This window comes from Ambystoma mexicanum, chromosome 11 (assembly GCF_040938575.1).
Source record: "Ambystoma mexicanum isolate Mex_15411 chromosome 11, UKY_AmexF1_1, whole genome shotgun sequence".
Classification (NCBI taxonomy): Eukaryota; Metazoa; Chordata; class Amphibia; order Caudata; family Ambystomatidae; genus Ambystoma; species Ambystoma mexicanum.
In genome coordinates, this window is record NC_090934.1 from 1,215,379,159 (window position 1) to 1,215,398,057 (window position 18,899).

An 18,899-nucleotide genomic window follows, 5' to 3' on the forward strand; every position below is an offset into this window, starting at 1 on the left:
ATTAAAATGAAGCTGGAATTTAAATGCACTATCGGTGGAGGAAGGCTCATATTGGTAGAATCTATCACATATTTGGGAATGAAAATGAATCTAAGCATAAATGATCAACCCTGGGTAAATGAACTAAATACAAACATTTGGGCCATGACGACCCAAGCAATGATGATCCATAAAAAATATGGAAAATGTACGCGCCAGCCGATTTCAATGTTTTATAAAAACAAAGCAATCCCAACTTTAACATATGGAGCAGATGCCATGCTAGGCTTGCCGTGGCAAACCTGGGCGGCATTCAAAGGTAGCTTTTGCTGAAAAATGTTACATATTCCAAAGGGGGTGCCAATACCAATAATGAGATTTGAATTGGGGCTGATGTCAATGTATGCTGTAGTAGAATGGAAGGCCCTAGCGTTATATAGGAATGCATCATGGAGAATTCACTGATTCCTTTTGAAATCTTAAATAAGGTAAATCAAAGTAGTTGGGATTGATCCATAGGAGAATGGGAGCAGATATGTGAGACCTTGTTTAGGTGCTTGGAAACAACAAAAGCACATTTGGTTTTGAATCCTGTTGACATTAAGCGAAAATTGTGGCCCAAAAACTGGATTGAAAGCATGCATGCAAGGGTAAAACACACTTTGTATAAATATGGACTTCATGAGAGGAGGGCATACAATACAACTCTGAAATATCTAAAAACATTTCCGAGCCCCTATTTCCACTTTCATTTCGTGCAGAGGCGCATGAATCTGTATCCAACTATGGAGGCATTAAGGGCTTGTAAAACAGGGAGAAAATACTGACCTGTTTTGTCAATTTTGCCAAAACGAAAATATATTGGAAACGTTGAAGATATTTTCTCATACTCTGGGGCTCTGACTCAACTGAGAACGTGATATTTAGAGAAATTTGAGGATCTGGTACCCAATATTGATGCAGAATCCTGGTGGCAAATGGTTCTGGGTGGAGTATTTCTCATGGATTTTTAAGGGGGTACAATTTGTGGATTTGGAGAGCAGGACAATGGGTGAATTTAGTCTTGAAGGTTGCATAGGGAAGATTGTTGAGGTGATGCTTCTATGTGTTGTTTTTATTTTACTTTTCGAAGTCTACAAGGAACTAGCCAATCCTACTGCAGCCTCATCTACCATTGCACCCACCCAGACACTTTGCTCGGGCCTGGATGCACACTTCACCTCTCAAAAACACAGATATCTTATCCTCTCTCTCTTCCTCACACCTCATGTACAAACATCTCTTGTACTGCTCTTGGCCTCCTCCACCCATCCCCTTCCACTCTCTTCTCTCTCCACTGTCACAGCTGAGGAGGTCACTATACAAGTCTGGTCTATGAAAGGCTCCTCCAAACAGGTGGACCCCTGTCCCTCCAAAACCATCAAGGATAACATTGACTCTCTCACCCCAGCCTTGGCCGACCTCTGCAACCTCTCCTTCACTACTGAAGTTTCCCCACTGCTCTTAAGCACTCCCATGTGCACCCTCTCTGCAAAAATCCTTCTGCTGACCCTTCCATTCTGGCAAACTATCGCCCAATCCATATCACTCCCTTCCTAGGCAAACTCCTGGAGAAGTTAGCTATTTCTCAGCTTACCCTCCACACTGAATCTGTTGGTTACTTTCATCACCACCGGTCTGGCTTTGGAGCTTCCAGAGGCACGAACACTGCTCTTCTCAACACCGGTGAAGATCTGCTCTCAAATCTTGATTCTCACTCTCCCCCTGTCCTCATTTTACTCAACCTCTCCTCTGCTTTCTATACCGTGAACAACAACACCCTGATCAAATGTCTCTGTGATACCCTGGGCATCACTTATCTGGCCGTAGTGTGAGTAACCTCCTTTCTTTCTGACTGCCCATCCCAGGAGGAATTTGGGTTCTTTCTCTCCCCTATCACTCTCTCTACGTGTGGTGTCCCCCAGGATCTAACCTATCCACCTGGTTTTTCAATGGCCTCCCTGACCCGTGTGATAGCCACCTTCACCTCCAACTTTCAGTGTTACACGGATGACATATAGCTCTACTTCAGGCTACCCTCGGCCTCTTCCTCTTCCTCACTCAAACCTGATTGTATGTCCACATTTCAGTCGCAGTGTGCTGCAAACAACAACTGCCCCAATGCCAGTTTGACAGAGATTGTCCTCATCGGGACCCCTGCTCCCACCTTCCTGAAAGATCAAAAGAAATATCAAGGCTTAATACCACCAGAAATTAAATATGCCAGACCCAAGTTCAAAAGTACATGTACAGGTTATTGGTCAGATAGCTATCTGGCTCCCAGCGCCTCGCAGTGCATACCAGCAGACACCTTGAGGGGAGAGAGTGCTGGACATCTCAAGAACATTAGTATTTATACATTTTCTCATAATCCCGGACACTTCATCCAGCCCCTCTTCGTGTTAGACATTCACTAGGGTTCGTAGCCAGTTCACATAACTAATACAGGTTTAAACAACTATACATTGTTCAATGTTTTCCTCAAACATTAGACATGTTTTTCAACACATACGATACAATTGTAAAATTTGTTTTCAAGTTTAATGTTAATCCAGTTTCAAGGAATGAACACACAGATTTCTGCAAAGGCACACGGTTTCACCTATTCAACATTCTGTTCCACTGTTTGAACGAGGATGACGCTATTGATACAGACAACATCTAAATTACTGTTCAGTTCAACTCTAGTTTAGCTCCAAGGTTTCTTATTTCAGGATAAACAATCCACTTTCAGCACCCTCAACGTGTTTATCTACGTTGACACAGTACAAAGTTAATTTTCTCTGCTGGAGCCAAAGACACAAAGTTTAACATGAGACAGAAAGCAGGAGTTAATCAAAATGGTGGCGTCGTCAGCCTTATTCGGGTTCATTCAAATGTGATTTTCAATGCGATGCGAATGTGCTTAGGCCAATGTTCGTTTCTAGGTAGTATTATGTGAAATATACTTTAACAGACCCTCCTTTTAGCCTAAACCAAGAGCATTTATTCAAACATCAGCATTATCCGAAAACCATGTATCATTTTCAGAACATCCTGAATCGCTGTCTTCGAAAACATTAATCGCCATTAACTCCTTGATGGTAATATCCTGCATCACTAAGGTGTTAGAAATGTTTCCAGGCATAAGTGTCTTAGGTTCTAGTGTACCTATTACCTTTGCACAACTTCCTCCTATCATAGAACAAATGACAGGCAGACATTGTATGCAACAAAAGCAGAACAGTATAATGCCATGGACTATCATTAAGACTGCAAAGATTTTCCAACCCCAAGATCGCAACAAGTCCCAGAACCATGTTCTAATATCCCAGTTTACCTCTGGAATGTGTACTTCGGTACTTAAGAAATGTAAATTCTTAATTGCCTTAAATATGGTGGGGAGGAATCAGGTACAAAGAAGAAACACGCAGATCCCACCATTTAGCATACCCCACCAGGCTCAGCTAGAATGATGCCTAGCATCATCCTATTTTGGAGAGCCACTAATCTAATAGTCTGTTTCTCTAGCGTCATGTTATACAGGATGTCAGTGGTCTCATTGATGGTTTTCTCTAACACTCTTGCCAATTTTCTAACATCCTGGGATGGCACAAAGGATTTTGCAACATCACCCAGAATCTGTGAAGGAGTGTCACCATTCTCATCCCGCCTGGGACGAGTTTTATAGACCTCATCAGTGGTGGCCAGATATACTCCTGGCAACAAAATACCCAAATATATACCCAAAGAACAAGTATCCTCCCAATGTCTGGGAAACCACGGATATGCCTCATCACTGTAAACAAAGTAAACAGGATCTCCTTCGTGCAGAGGTCTATCCTCACTGGTTAGTACGGCAGTATTCGTACATCCCTCAAATGTACCCATTCATTGGAAACCCTTTCTTTGGATGCAGAATGGGACGGAGTTTGGATTATGGTTGATGGTATAGGAAGGAGGCATGGCATCCCTATTACCTACAGAGCCATTTTAAAGGTAATCAACAATTGAAAAGGTCTGGAAAGTCTATCAGAAGGCCTAATAGAAGCAACATTTAGCTTGCTCCTATTTGTAAACAAACAACATCCTATCGGTGTTAAAACTTGCTTTTCAAATAAGTTAAGATAAGTCCCATCAAAATTCCCAATGACACTATTGTTCCATCAGCCAAAGAATAATTCCCTAAGCATAGCATAGCAAGCAGTAGTAGTATAGCAAGCAGTATATACCAACCCAGTCCCTTTTCCACATGTTTTGGCAAATGCAAACACACCCAGCAATTTGTCTTATTTAGAATGGCATGGGTTGCATTCATAATCATTAAAACAGTGTCATTATAATAGCTCCCTCTGCGTTTGAGGTCTCGAGGAGGAAGACTGTGCAAATGCACGTAAGTTCGAGACACAGTGGGGACACTTGCTGTCAGTAACAAGATATCAAGCGTATGTGCATTTTCCAAATACCAAAATCCAAATATCATTCCAATTATAAAACAAACTGTTATTGTGACCAGTGTCCATTTGGTTCCAGTGGACCATGACCCTTGATGAGCAGATTTATCATCAGAAAAGTGACCAGCATCCTTTTTTGTCTGAGTGGCCTGTAAAATAGGCATTGTTTCTCAGCGTCCAATAAGAAGCCTCACTGTTAGGCTTTTTTAGTTCCTTCATGGATAGCCGATGTTGATTGAAGGTAAATTTGCTGGTCCCTGCCTCTTATTTATATGCAGCAGAGGAATGAGGACGGACTGGCTAAATTGTGGTTTCTTGTGGGTTTCTTTTGGGTACAGCCTAGCTGCTCTTTCCTATCCTATTTACATTAATGTAATGTCAGCAACTCTAAATCTAAATCCGATTCCGTGGTCGCAGATCGTACATTGAGACTCCAGGTACGGAATGGTCAGTGAACAAAGCGCCGTCGTTTCCTGAAGAAAATGAAGAAGCAGAAGCAAGATTGATCGACGGTGAAGAAGAATTTTTAGAAGAAGCAACAATCTCCCCAGGCCCCATGGGCTCAGGAAGGGTTTCTGCAGAAGAAACAGCAGTCTGCCCAGGCCCCACAGGCTCATGAAGGATTTCCGTGACACCCTTTGTGTCGATTAGAGCAGGCTCATTGTGACCGTTAAGATCACCAATTCCCTTCTCCTCCCTTCTGTCATAGGGCAGAAGAAAAGGAATCCTCTTCACAAGTGTCGCGTGGATCCAGTACTTCTTTTCAGTTACTCGTACAGTGGTCTTCGTGGCCAAAACGATCTGATGTGGTCCCCTCCAACAAGGTGCAAGACAGGAGCCCCTTTCAAAATTAAATTCTTCAGTAGGACCAACAGACCAGGTCAGAGTCGATGACCTGGACCCTCGTATTTTATAGGGAGGACTGCTCACACCTGTTGATGAATCAAATACAAGTTTTCAGTCAACTGGTCACAATAATCAGACAAAAGCAGATACTGGATTTCTTTCAACTGCTTGGGTTTTGGAACATTCCATATATTGGCTGGTTTCCCCATGGCAATCTCATAGGGGGAGAACCCTGTTGTTGATTGTGCTGTTGTCGGCATTGATAATAAGGCTATTGGCAAAGTGTCAGGCCATTTCAAATTAGTATCTGCACACACTTTTGTGATTTTGTTCTTTAAGATTCCGTTATGACATTCCACAAGACAGGCACTCTGAGCATACATGGCTGTGTGGAACTGTTTATCAATCTGTAATCCAGCATAAACTTTCAGGATGACAGCAGCGACAAAATGTGGACCATTATCAGACCAAATTACCCTTGGCAAGCTAAACCTAGGTAAGTACTACTTCAGCATGGTCTTTGCCGTTGATATTGCTGTGGCATCTTTTAGAGGAAAAGCCTCAACCCATTTACTGAAAGCACAGATGACGACTAAAACAAATGTATAGTTTTGACAACGTTCTATCTCAATAGAATCAAAATGAATCACCTCAAAGGGCATGGAGGGGGATCGAAACTACCCTTCGATGTCGGTGTACCTTTCCCAATGTTCTGTAGTAAGCACATCATGCAACTCTAGACAAAACGATCAGCAGTTTTCTGAATATTAGTGTTATACCAGACAGGATCTAAGTGTTTGCAACTCTTTTTAGCACATATATGTATTGGAACATGAGCCATGGTCACCAGAGCTGTAACATAGGCATTGGGTAGCATCCATCATTTCTTTTCATTATCCACCCAACAACCCTATTCATCTAGACCTGCTGGACCCTCAGCCCACTGTTTGTTTTCTTCTGGAGTCGCTTCAGCCTGAATTTCTTTTATACAGCTAATCCCTTTGTCCATCACACAAGTGTTAGTGACAACTTTTCTTGGATCTAACACATACATCTTTGAATGCAGATCAATAACAGTCTGTTTGGCTATTCTGTCAGCAAAAGCATTTCCTTTTCCCACATCATCTGTCACTTTCTGGTGTGCGGCACACTTAATTATTGCTAACTGTGTAGGTAGCATGAGGTGCTGAAAGTAGCTGAACTATTAGAGTGCAATGCTGGATTGTTGTTCCATGCGAGGTCAAGAAAACTCTCTCAACCCATAGTCAACCAAAGTTGTGGACAACCCCGAAGGCGTATTTGCTGTATATATTCACACTAAGCCCTTCAGAAAGTTCACAGGCTCTGGTTAATGCAATAATCTCTGCGGCCTGCACAGAATTATGTGGAATTTGTTTGGTTTCCACAATGGTGCTTAATGTGGTGATTGCACAAGCAGCAGTGGATGTACCATCCAGAAGTTTAAAGCAGGAGCTATCACAAAACAGCTCCCCTTGTGGATTGTTTAAGGGTGTATCACTTAAATCAATTCTGCCGTTAGTTTCTTGTTCTGTGGTATAGAGACAATCATGTGAAATGTTGTAAAAACAGTCTGTTTCTTGCAGAAGAGGCAATAGTTCAGTCGGATTTAATGAGCGACATCTTTTAATTTGGATATGCGGAGCAAATACAATCAGCTTGTACCTTGTTAGCCGAGCCGATGTGAGTTGTTGCGTTTGCGTTCTGTTTAATAGAACGTCTATGGGGTGGAGTACCATCACGGTTAAAGAATTACCTAAAACCATACCCTCACTTTGTTTCACGGATGCAGCGGCAGCAGCTACAGCTCTCAAACATCTTGGGAAAGGTCATGCAACAGGGTCTAATGTGGAGGAAAAATAACCGCACAGTTTATTCTTGCCACCAAGTTCCTGTGTCAAAACAGCCAAACAACATTCATCACATTCATGCACATACAACACAAAGATATTTTCGTAATTTGGTGTGCTCAAAACCGGTGCTGAACACAACGCAGCCTTAAGCAGTTCAACAGCGTTCTGGCAATCCATGTTCCACGCTAAAGGCAAAGAAATGCCCTTCTTTGTCAATGCCAACATAGGTTTTATCATTAACGAAAAATTCGGGATCCTTTGTCTACAATATGAATCCATGCCTATTAAAGCTCTGACCTCTGTTTGTATATATTGGACAGACATACTAGAGATGCTTTGTATCCGTTCAGGTGTCAGTCTTCGGCCCTCCTTCAACAGGAGATAGCCTTAATAGGCGACCTCCTGTTGACAATACTGAAACTTTTTCAATGAAGCCTTATGCCCATGGTCTGCCAGATGAATAAGCAGCAACACAGTGCCTTCTTTGCTAGCAACTTCAGAATCAGCAGCTAGAAGTAGATCATCAACGTGCAAGTAGAAGGTAACTCAAGCGTATCAAGTCCTTCTTTCAACGCTCTACAATAGATGCTTAGACTCTCAGTGTACCCTTGTGGCACATAATGAAACGAAAATGAATCGCATTATCCGCTTTCTTATAAACTGGTACAATCGGACTTTACACATGCTCCCTGCATTTCTTCAATCACACTTATGTGTACAAAATCAGAAATAATACTCTTCAAAGCCTGTTCACCTTCAACCGAAATCTTATACTGCGGAATACGCAGCAATTTAACACCTGGTTTCAACACAATTTTGACTAGTTCAATTTGTAAAATTCCAACGTCATTATCATTAACTGCCTGTAGACATGTCAGAACCTTATTCAATTCATTTCGTAAAGGCCTAGATATAAATTTGGAACAGAAGTTTGTTGAGGCAAAATCGTTAAATGAACTCCATACGGAGAACGGTAAATCACAGCATTTAACTTCTTTAATAAATTTAATCCCAACAAATTTAAGCCCCAATTTGTCATCAATATAAATGGACAAGAATAAGTAAATGGTCCCAGTGAAATCGGTACCAGCCGGGAGACCGGACTAACCACTGGCATACCAGAGAACCCTACAGAAATGTTTTTCTGCCCTGACAGTGAAATATCTGGAACCCGTGAATGATCAATAGAACACTTCTGTGTTCCTGTATCTATCAAAAAATGTTGCTCCCTATTCCCCACCTCATTTCAATGTAGGGCCCTTTCTGATCGATGGGAATAGGTAATGGCTCCAGACTCTGCTTCAGGCTGTCCTAATGGAACAGTATATTGTCAAATGTAAGATCCTCTGAAAAAAAGACATCAAAGGATTATCGAAAATGTTCCCACTACTAACACTTTGTTGCTGATTATCTTGTGAAGGTGCCTGATGATTCTGTGCAAACTAACTTCTACCAGGACCCTCTATCCCAGGACAGCCTGTGGATCGTATACCCATGGACCCATATGTGCTATTCGATCTCTGCTGAAGAAACGGGCTTTGTGCTCGCCAATGACCTTCCTGTCTACAATATGCACATTGGTTCATGTGTACAGGACCCAGTTGTGTGCTACCCTGTGGTGTAAACTGTCCTCTAAATTGTGTATTCCCACCTCTAGCTCCTCTAGCTATTTGCTGCAATAATACTCTAGTTTTAAAGTCTCCCCTCTTCTTTTCTTCCTTCTCCTTCTCTGTATTAACCCTATTCTCATAGTACTGAACCATATGTAATACTTCATATTGTGATTTCACTTGCCAAGCACTCTCAGAAGTCATAATCTGTGATTGGATTTCAGGCAACAATCCACGCACAAACTAGTCTACAAACAACCTTTTTCCTGACTCTGTACTTAAGTCTTGACCACTAAAATCTGAAAACACTTGCTCGAACCTATTAAAATACTCAGTTGCACCCTCTGACTTCAATTGTATGCAAGCAGTAAGTTTATCCCATATGATTCTTTTCTCAGGAACCAGAGATTTTAATGCAGTTACTATTCTTTCTGGCAACACTAGTATCACTTATGGCAGTTTCTCACCAGCATTCCTTTCCCCGTCTATTCGTACTAAAGCATCCCATGTATCACCCATCCCTGCCTGATCATCTACAGTTCTAATCTACTTCCAAAAATCAGCAGGAAGTGTCAACGGAAACAACAAATCTATATCTCCCAGTGTGAAAACTGATGAATGCAAAATAGATTAAATTTCTTTATAAAATCCTGTGGGATTTTTCATACTATATGGAATTATTTGTCTAATAGTATTCACTTCCTGTCTAGAAATTGGGACATGAACAAACTGTGAGACATAATGTGCTTCAATAGTGGTGGCAGGTGTTCCTGCTGCGGCATTAGCTGGAATTTCTACTTTTGGAACAAATGTTGAAGGAACCTTCCTCATCGGTAATTGTAAAGTAGGCAAATCTAAACGTCTATTAAGCGACAAGTCTAAATCAAGTGACAAAGTAGTCAAAGCAGCATTGGGCAAAATGCTCTCTTATAAATGACTATTAAATCTGCGGGACAGCAAACCTTTCTCTTCATAAATTCATCTTGTAGATACCCTACTATCACCTGTAACACTTTCCTTTGCATTGCCAGAGCACAATGACTACACGTGTCATACACTTCAAAAGGAGAAATTTAAAAATCCGAAATCCATCTAAGATCGTCTCTTGTGCAAATGCGTGTTTCTTCATTCATTGGTTTCAATGGAGGAAGAAATAGTTTCTGCACATATGAATCTTCTCATCCATTACCATCCATTTCCTCTTTCTGTAACCAATCTAGCTCCCTCTTAAACTCAAATATCTTCTCTACATGCTTGTGTACTTTCTCTGCAGTGTCGCTTGAGCGGGCAAGGACATTAAAATCCCTCAACCCCTGTGGGACATTCATGTCCGTCAAATCACTCCATAAATTAGCTAAATGCGCTCACATCCATTCTATCAACATAGTCTGTTCGGGAATATTCCCTTGGACAGAAATTGCAACTAAAACAGCGGATTCATCACCCTCTTCTATGTACTTTTTAGCCCACGCATATAATTCTCTTTTTCTAGATTTAGATACTTTAACACGAGTCACTATTCTTGAATCAGCTCCTGCCCCTTCGACCACTACAGGTGGAGCAGAACCACTTGGTAAAGAGGGTTCAGACAAATCTTGTTCAATGGGTATCTGAGACAATACCGCTGTCGGTGCAGACGGAATCAAGGGGACAGCAAATGTAGGTAAGGGTGGAGGTCCAGGAGGAGGAACAACAACAGGAAGAGGAACAACAAAGTAAAGAGGAAGAACTACAACAGGAGGAGGCACAACAACAGGAAGAGGCACATAATGAGGTGGTGCAGTAGAAATAGTTCATTCAACAATTTATTAATTAACTCATCTGACGTATGAAAATCCTGAGATGGATATATCTTTTGCACATCAAGTTGGAAAGCCCTATCCATACCCCTAATAGATTCTGACTGTTTCTGCTGATCATAAAATAGTGCTTTTTCAGCATATGACATGTGTCTACGTGCATGCTTTTCTTTACTTCTGAGTTGCTGCATAGCTTCCTTTCTCCAATCTTTAACAGCATCAAATTCTGCAGGCCTAGCCTTTTTCCTCAACCATACAGATTCTAAATGCTCTAGGCGGGCAATTTCAAACTACCATAAACTGGCCACTAAAGTTCAGAAACATGTCTATTCTGTCTGTGCCAAATCTCATTAAATACGATAACTCCTAGGCCGTACTTATAGCCGGTGACTGTCTATCTCTGTGAATAATACCCTGAAACAGGATGACAATTTACCAGGCATATCAGATCAATGGTATTTCCTGGAGTCGGTTGTATTTGCAATTACAAAGCTGCAATCAATAGCAGGAATCTTAGGAATCGAGGCACGACTCACCTGATTTCAAAACAAAGGGATCAGATCGGATTTCAAAGGATCATCTTGGCTGGCAATTTCGATAAACAGACCTCGATATGAGGACCCTCGTCAAGATGCCCTCCTAAATGATGCTCACCATCCAGGAATCGGGACGTGCAGTACTGAGGAGGAATCGCATCTCACTTTGCAGGGACCCCCGTCACTCTCCGATCCCACTCCGGTAGCCGTGTCTTCATCTAGCGATGTGACATCAATCTTGAGGGACCCTATTCGGGTGCCATCTGAAAGATCAAAAGAAATATCGAGGCTTAATACCACAAAAAATGAAATACGCCAGTCACGAGTTCAAAAGTACATGTACAGTTTACTGGTCAGATAGCTATCTGGCTCCCAACGCCTCGCAGTGTATACCAGCAGACACTGTGAGGGGAGAGAGTGCTGGACATCTCAAAAACATCAGTAGTTATGCATTTTCCCAAAATCCTGCACACATCGGCCAACCCCTCTTCGTGTTACATATTCACTAGGGTTCGTATCCAGTTCACATAACTAATACATGCTTAAACAACTATTCATTGTTCAGTGTTTTCCTCAAACACTAGGCATGTTTTTCTACACATATGATACAATGGTAACATTTGTTTTCAAGCTTAAAGTTAATCCAGTTTCAAGGAATGAACACACAGATTTCTGCAAAGGCACACAGTCTCACCTATTCAACATGTTGTTCCACTGTTTGAATGAGGATGACACTATTGATACAAACAACATCTAACATACCGTTCAGTTCAACTCTAGTTTAGCTCCAAGGTTTCTTAGTGCAGGACAAACAATCCACTTTCAGCAGCCTCAACATGTTTATCTACGTTGACACAGTACAAAGTTCATGTTTTTCTGCTTGAGCCAAAAACACAAAGTTTAACATGAGACAGAAAGTAGGAGTTAATCAAAATGGTGGCGCATTCAGCCTTATTCAGGTTAATTCAAATGCGATTTACAATGTCATGCTAATGTGCTTAGGCCAATGTTCGTTTCTAGGCAGTATTATGGGAAATATACTTTAACATTCCCTCTTTTTCTCTGGCTGGCCTCCCTTGGCCCTGCACCTCACCTACCAATTAGGCAAAAAATCTGGAGGTCATCTTCGACTCCACTCTCAACATCTCTAAAAAGTCCCAATACCAACTGCCCCTTCTCAGAGGTATTCTACCTTTTCTCACCTTCCCCCAGAAGCTCACCGTCTCCAGAGCCCTGGTCCTCTCTAGGCTGTACTACTGCAACAGCCTCTTTTTTAACGTGTCCTCTTCTACCCTCCATCCTCTTCAACTCATCTAGAATAGAACCGCAAGACTTAAGCTTGGCCTCAAGCCCAGGGACCATATCTCTCGTGCACTGAAATCATTTCACTGGCTCCCCGTGGCTGCACGGATTAAGTTCAAGACCCTTTGCATTGTCCCCAAGACTTTCTGGGGTATGTGCCACTCTATCTGCAAAACTCTCTTCTTACATACTCTCCTTCCCGAGCCCTCTGCTTGTCTTTCTGTAACTCCCTGTGGGTGAGCCGCTTCTCCAAGCAGAGACTTGGGGGAGATATTTATCCACTGCTGGTGCCACCCCCTGGAACTGCCTCCCTGCCTCTCTGAATCTTGAGCTGAATCTGCTTAGGTTCTGGAAACTCCTCAAGACTTTCCTCTTTGCCTCCTCCTTCTCTCTCCCTCTCCCCTGCAAACCACCTCTTTCTTTTCTCTCAGTCACTCTCCTCTACTCTACTACGTTTCGCTGACTGGCTGTCTGGTGTACCTTCAGAGCCTCACAGGTCGCAAGATTTTCTTGCCGGTCTCTGGCAATTTCCCCTGGGCCCTGCACTTGCTGCAGCACTACTGCACTTCGGTTACAACCCACGAGAGTGGTATCTCTCTGCACAGGAATGGACACACTTGATCCCTATTCCCCCAATGCCACACGCACTTCCTGCCCTGTTCACTTGCATGATCTGAATGTGTTTCCTAGTAGATTTGTTTGTCTTGTCTACCCTATGTCTTCCCCTTCCCTCTCTGCTACTACTCCCCTGACACTTCTACCAATCCATCCACACCCTTTCTGTCAATCACTTCCCTTTTTACTGTGTCACCTTCCGACTCACTCCCTACTCTCCCCTGCCACTCCACTAAATACACATGCTCATTTAACTTCATGCACAATTTCCTGACACCAACTAATACCTTACCTTCGAATCTGTCGGAATAGTCCTCCTCTGCACTCCTATACACCACTTCTTCCTCTCCCTGGTTTCTTGGTCTGCCTTTTCCTCCTCTGATCTTACCCCAACAACCCACAAATTCCTGATTCCTGGGTCACATTTTGCTCCCCCCCCCACTATTATTGGCTATCCTACTATGCTGGTTCCCGTGGACAACTGCTCGCTGTTCTTTCACTCCCCCTCCTCCTCTCCAGGGAGGGGGTAAATTATTAAAAGACCTGAAAGGGATCTAAGCCATGCCCCTTTCATGTGTGCAGTTACACCTGGGTTGGTCGGCTCATTGCAGTGAGTTTGTCAGGTTATATCCAAGTACTTGTGAGGAACTCCTGGATTGTTGGCACCCTGGTTTGGCTGGGGAGCCGCTCTGCTGCTCTGTAAATGGTAAGCGTAATGTCTCTTTGAATCAGTTTGGAGGTTGGCATATAAGCTCTGACATCCATGTTGGTCTGCTGAGCTTTGTCACGTAGTGGCTTCACTTCGTTGTGCACTGCTGTTTTGAGTGCATGGTGACACAGTAGCTCTGCTAAATCTATCTCAGGCTGTTCTCTCTTCCTTCCACCACAAACGATGCTGCAACATGTAGTTTGCTACAAGTGACAGAAAGAAACTGGCCAGTATTGTTTTATTTATTTATTTATTTAATGTGTTACAGTTTAGCTAATAAACTTTACACATACATGGCAACAAAAATACAATAATAAGATTAAGATTACACAATTAAATAAAATGGCAATGCTAATAACAATAAATAAATAAATCTAGCCTAGACACAATCATACATTCTAAGACCTAAAACAACCTAAATCATCCTAAATCAAGCCCTGTGGGAATCATATCAGAACTCACCAGGATATGAAATACTGACAATATTTGGAAGAAACGGTTAGGAGTTAGAATTCATAATTACAGGATTCACAATTACAGAGTCACGCATAGCCCAAGAAGGGTTCTAGTAAAGGTGTATCCCATCACTACTCCTGAGTGTAGATAATGCTACCTATTCAGATCCTAATGCCCAATTTTCCCTCTATGACCAACCAGATGTTGTATAAAGCAGTAAAAATGTGGATATTTTCGGAGTTTAAGCAGTGATGCCAAAATAATGCCTTAGAGGTTGTTACAGAGTCATGCGTATACTTTCCCATATATTGATGTATTATGTTTGTCATACTACTACATTGAGTCAGGACATGTCTTGCTGTCTCAAGAACATTATTGATTTTACACAATCTGCAGATCCTTAGTGTCGACAGCAATCGATCTCTCCGGCCTGTGACCCATAGGGTCGGGAGTTGGTCCAGTCTTAATAGGAGTACAAAGCGTCGCAGTCTTTTGCAAGGGCATAAGTTAAGGTAATCTTGCGGTCTCATATATGTATACAACCTGAATTTCACAAATTCATAACTTTTCAATGCACTGAGGTGGGCAAAATTTTCCAACCAATCCCACATATCTATTCGCTTATCTAGGGCTCTCTGAACTTGCCAGGTGTAGTCCCCTTCGCGATACGTCCATCCTATCTCAGCGAGATATCTTAACATTATAGCAGCGGGTGAGAGGGAATTTTGTTTTTTACATATTTCCTTATCCACAGCAATCAATACCGGATTTGTCGTACCACTACGCATTTTAATAAAAAACCCTAGTCTCTTTTTCATCACTATAGCTTTCAATGACGGTATGCCCAGCTCTAGGCGTAAAATGGCCATTGGGATTCCTGGGGGCAGCCCCAAGACCCGCCGCCAGAATTTCCCTTCTATTACTTGTAGCCAGCTAAGATCTAGGTCGAACAGGGCCTCTAGTCCATAGGTCACCATGGGTGTAAAAACCTGCACATATAGTTGGCGAGTGCCCCATAACGTGAAACCTCCTTGCTTGCTAGTGAAGTTCGCAACCAGCGATGTAACCTGCGCAGCTCGCGTCATCCGAGAATGTTTGCATATGCTATAGTCACCACTAGGCTCGAAGTCAATACCCATATACCGATAATGTGGGGCGTAAGGGATTATGTTCTTACCCACCATAAGATTTACGCGTGACACTCTTTTATTGGTAAATCGCAATACCTTAGTCTTGTCAAGATTGATAGTAAGGCCATTATGATTCGCATAATCCCACAAAGCAGTGGCCGATCTGCGTAGGCCACTGATTGTGTGATCAAAAATGACCAAGTCATCTGCGTAAGCCAGGACAGTGCATACCAGCTCCCCCAATCTTAGGTGGGCAATTTGAGACGGCCGTTATGGCCAATGGTATGTCATGGACATACAGGTTATATACCAAGGGGGCCGTCACACAGCCCTGTTTCACCCCCCTGTTCTGCAGCACTTTATCAGTCAGGTGTCCCTCTTGGTCTAGTTTCAGTCTGACTAACGTATTATAGTGCAGCAATTTAAGGTAATACAGGATGCCTGCTGGACACCCAAGACCGTTAAGTTTAGCCCACAAACGTTCCCTAGGGATGGTGTCGAAAGCTGCTTTAAAATCAATATATAAAGCGTATAAAGGTGGTACACCTTTACTGCGTGCTTTAGTTCTCAGCAGGTTCATGACCATTAAATTGTGACTCGTTGAATAACCTTTCCTAAATCCACACTGGAAGATGGACAGAATGTTGGCCCTTTCTACCCATGATTGTAATTCCTCAAGCAGTAAAGAAGCAAACAATTTACCCGTTGTGTCCGCCCTTTTTAAAAACAGGTATCAATACTGCTGTTTGCCATGAGCTCGGTATTTGCCCCTGTAACGTTATCTTCTTGAACAGTATTGCCAATACGCTCGCCCAAAACTCGGGCTGTTTTCTCATAACTATATTGGCTAGACCGTTCGGACCTGGAGCTCTGGACGGTTTGAGCGTCTTTATCTTGGAAATTATGGCCGCATATGAGATATCAAAGGCCAGATAGAGAGCCAAGGTTATCTGAGGGCCCAATTCGTCACTCTGTAGTATTGTATTACGGGCTAGTAAAAACTTAACCCATTTCTCAGCTTTAATTGGATTAACCATTTGGCCCTACGATGACTCCCTAGTATCCCCCAGAAGTGCCCAGATACTACGAGTGTTTTTAGAACAAATCGTTTGCACTAATCTCTGGTGAGCCCAGGTATTAGCGACAGATTTTATATTTTTAATAATAGATCTATATTTATTTTTAATTTTCCTCGCAGCCACTCGTAATACATCAGATGGTCCTAACTTTTTCTTGCTCATACGCAGTTCCCGTCTCAAGTCCCTTTTGGCATCTCTAATCTTATTATTATAAGAGCGAGGCCCACCCTGCGGTCTAAACATGCTAGTGGTCGGAACCAAAGCATGTGTATGAGAGAAGGCTTTTATCCAATTTTCTATGGATTCAATGGACATGGAATGGAAATCGGGTAAATTTGGCCATTTATCCATCTCGAGTGCCAGTGCAGCCTGATTAATGTTCTTAGCCGACCATCTAATGTTGGAGCCTGATTTATTTGCATAGACTGTGCCCATATTGCATTTGTCGAGAGCTCTCTGTTGTATGTTAAGTATACAGTGGAGAGCTGAATGATCGCTCCATTTATTTAGTGATACAGACATATCTTCCACTAAGAGGAGCATTTTAGGGCACATGAAGATGTAATCCAGGGTACTACTATATAGCCCATTGGACCAAGTATGTTTCCCCGGGTAGTCACTATTCGTATAGCCATTCAGCATTTCCAGATCCCATTCGTCAAGCAACCGACGCCAACCTGGCCCCTCGATGTCGGTTTTAGTATGTGTTAAGAGATGTTTCTCTCTTAACTTGGGGTTTTGAGGATATTTCCCTGTCTCAGCAGGAATACAACAATTAAAATCACCCACAACAATAACTGCTCGATTACCAGGTAGGACAGACCAGGAGGCCAGTAATTCATGAAGGGCTTCTTGAATAGGTTCACTAGTTCCCGCATGCGGGGGATTATATATATTTATCAAAAGGAACTTCCCCTTATCATCCTGTGTTCCATATTCAACCTCTACTGCCAGCATATTATCACAAACATTACATGGTATCTGTCTCGAGGGCAGAGAGCTAATCACACCTATCAAAAGCCCTCCAAATGGTCTCCCTTTATCGCCCTTCTTAGCATAGGATTGATAATTCATGTATCCATCAAGTAATATAATGTCCATTGCCCATGTCTCCTGTAGGCATATCAGGCTATGTTTCACAATAAAATTAACCAAACCCTCCGGCGTCAACAGATGAGCAAATCCTCTTGTGTTCCACGATAACAATGTCAAATTTCAATGTTTAGGCAATACCTCTGGAAGAGATTCCGCGAGCCATTTTAGGACCAACTGAACATCAGCAGTTTCAACTTTCTTTCCTTTAGGTATCAAGGGGTACTCCACTGGTATGCCCGGCCCACTTATTTCTACAAGTTCAGCACTGGTGTCAACTTCGTCCAAGTCTGCATCAACCTCAACATCCACAGCCCTCAGCTCTTCACGGTATTTCCTAAGCATCTGTGCGGTGGATATAAATTTTCAATGTATTGCAGACACACAAGGGTTAAGGCCTTTTAATGGTTCCACAAACAGGAAATCATCTGATTTTAAGACGCGTAGTTCAGGGACCGAATGCAGACGTATTAGGAACTCTGATCGTGGCAGCCATCTGCGTTCGCAGGTTTTATATAGGTTTTTAATCAGGCAGATTCTGTTCCCTGAGAGATTGGGTCCGTCCTTAACTGGTCTGCCGGGAGAAATGATGGTACTAGCCGGGGCTGGTTCAGATTGAAGTACCAGGTCAGGGCCCCTAATCCGTGTTTCCTCCTCCTCTTGAAGGTCGGCCTCAAATCGTTCCCATTCGTCTGCCTGGTCCTCTGTTTCATCCACGGTCGGCAATCTTCCCACATCAGCAGTCAGATCCACCGTCACTGGTTGTTCATATTTGGGCGGCGAGACTAGATTCGTATCTTGATCAGTGATAAGCCAACTGCAGAGGCGGCCTTCTCCAGAGCCCATCTTTTTCTTAGCTCTGGCTGCCCTTTTTTTTGCTTTTTTTGAGCGCCCCCCAATGTGCGCCGTCTTATCTTCTTTAGTACCTTGCATCGTATTTTCCTTGTTCTTTTGCGCTTTCTTAGCCAGTTTGCGTTGTTTACGGGAATAGAAGACTGTCTCACTCAGGTCCTCATTTACCGAGGAATCTTTATCAGCTATCTTATTTATTTCCTCAGCGATACCTATGGCCTCCGATAGATTGATTTCCGCCTCTACCTCCTTATTCTTTTCTTCTATTTGTGTATTAGGCAATGGGTTAGTATTCGTAAGAATCCGACCCGTCATTTGGAGCAGAATTTTGAGTGCAAATTGAAGGGAGGCCACTGAGGATTGGATCTCTGCCAGTTCCTTTGCCCCAGGGAACAGGGTGGAGAGATTTCCTTCCTCTGAATCCGGTCCGTCCTCCATTGATACCATTACTAAATTAGGGGAGGCTGACAGTCGGCCCAAAGGTATCTCGTGGCCCATGATGTTAGCAGGAGATGACATAGAATTATTATCCTGTCGCAGACCTGTGTCTT